General features: G+C 33.3%; 1 long non-coding RNA gene across 4 annotated transcripts; it reads left to right on the top strand.

Moving 5' to 3' along the window:
• Positions 1-42: 42 nt before the first annotated feature.
• LOC140966405 (uncharacterized) lies at positions 43-1483 on the top strand. 4 transcript variants are annotated; one of them, XR_012173346.1, is made up of 4 exons: positions 43-122; positions 205-301; positions 383-463; positions 1023-1483. It is a non-coding gene; the product is annotated as an uncharacterized lncRNA (long non-coding RNA). The 4 variants fall into 4 exon arrangements; XR_012173344.1 differs by having other exon boundaries at positions 43-301; positions 383-459; XR_012173345.1 differs by having other exon boundaries at positions 43-301; positions 383-459; positions 1019-1483.
• The last annotated feature ends 6 nt before the right edge of the window (positions 1484-1489 follow it).

The following is a 1489-nucleotide window of genomic DNA, read 5'->3' as shown; positions in this document are numbered from 1 at the left end:
TTTGCATCACTTTTTCATAGTTACAGCATTATAACTTTTGCATCACTTTTTCATAGTTACAGCATTATAACTTTTGCATCATTGGATAATCGCACAATGTTGGCATACTGCTTTAGTTTTAGGTAATAAATGTGCAAGATTATTGTTGCAGTTGATATTTTTATATTACATGATTCATCAATTGTGTGCCATATTATTTGACAGATGCTTTTGTTGATTGTTTCCTGTAGAATGCTCAACGTTTTGAAACCAATACAGCACTGTGTAAAGTGTGCATCCGAGATGCTTCTTACATAATGAGGTTTAAATTCTCTTCATCTTTTCTTCTCAAATTTGTGCCCTTGTTTCTTTTAACTTTAAGAAAGATATCATTCTTCTGCAGGTTCTTTGTGAAAGGATCTCTATTGGAAGTCAATGAAAGGTTAATCAAGAAACCCGAGTTGCATGCTTAATTCCTCAGTAGGTTTAACTATCTTCTATGGGTTGCTCTTATCTAACATTCATGCTGTCTTGCCATACCCGTGCTCTTGTTTATTACATGTTAAGTTTATTGATTGATACTTTATGGGTTTAGCACTTTTATCATCTTTTTAGAAAATCGTGCCTTTTTTCTAAGGATTTACAATTGTGGATTCTCACATTTCTGTGAGAGTGGATACGGGACGTGCTTGTGAACTCTTGAGACTGGAAGTGATTGAGATTTTTCTAGATTAATGCTTCTTGAACTTGAAATTTTCTGATGAGTTAGAAGAATTAGATACCTGATCAAATATTATTCAAGATATTTTCACCCTTCAACTATTTTCCTCTGGATTTATTTTCCTAGAGCGTATTTAACTCATTTCTGTGGACACTTTTAGTCTTTGCCAAAGACGGACAGTGGGATAACAATTTAAGAATTTTATCAATAAATGTAAATTTTGAAACTCTTGAAGTATCTTCTGTTGAATAGACTTGTTTGTAACGTCACCATGGTTGACAGTTAAAATTTTATTTTATTTTTGGAATTTTGTTGCAGGAAGACAGAGAAAGATACATTGCGATTATCATGCCTAAACCCGAAGATTGTCTTAAGACTAAGGCTTCTTTTCTGAGCATCGAAGAATACAAAAAAATGAGAACCGAATGTTGACTCTTAACAATTGGCGCACTAGGAATTTATGCTTCTAATCAGGTGAAAACAAAGATACATTCTTTGGGGTAAATCTCGAGTCATACTGACTGTTCTTTTACAAAAAATTTGAAACGTAGCAACTGTTATTGTATCCTAGTTTTTTATTTTTTTTCTAAAATATATAGCCCCAGCTTAAGTGCCTTCAACTATGACCTGTATCAATATTTAACCAATTCTTGAACCACTAGCCTTCTTGTCCGATTTATGTTGAGAAAACACAAGTATATCTGCTTCTCCAGATCTTCCAGCTGTTCCACAAACCAAGATTCTTGGATTTGAAATTCCTGCAGAACTTTTAACATCACATTCTTCCAT

This window comes from Primulina huaijiensis, unplaced genomic scaffold (genome assembly GCF_012295235.1).
Source record: "Primulina huaijiensis isolate GDHJ02 unplaced genomic scaffold, ASM1229523v2 scaffold206012, whole genome shotgun sequence".
NCBI lineage: Eukaryota > Viridiplantae > Streptophyta > Magnoliopsida > Lamiales > Gesneriaceae > Primulina > Primulina huaijiensis.
Note: the sequence above shows the minus strand (reverse complement) of the source record. Positions and strands in the feature narration are given on the sequence as shown.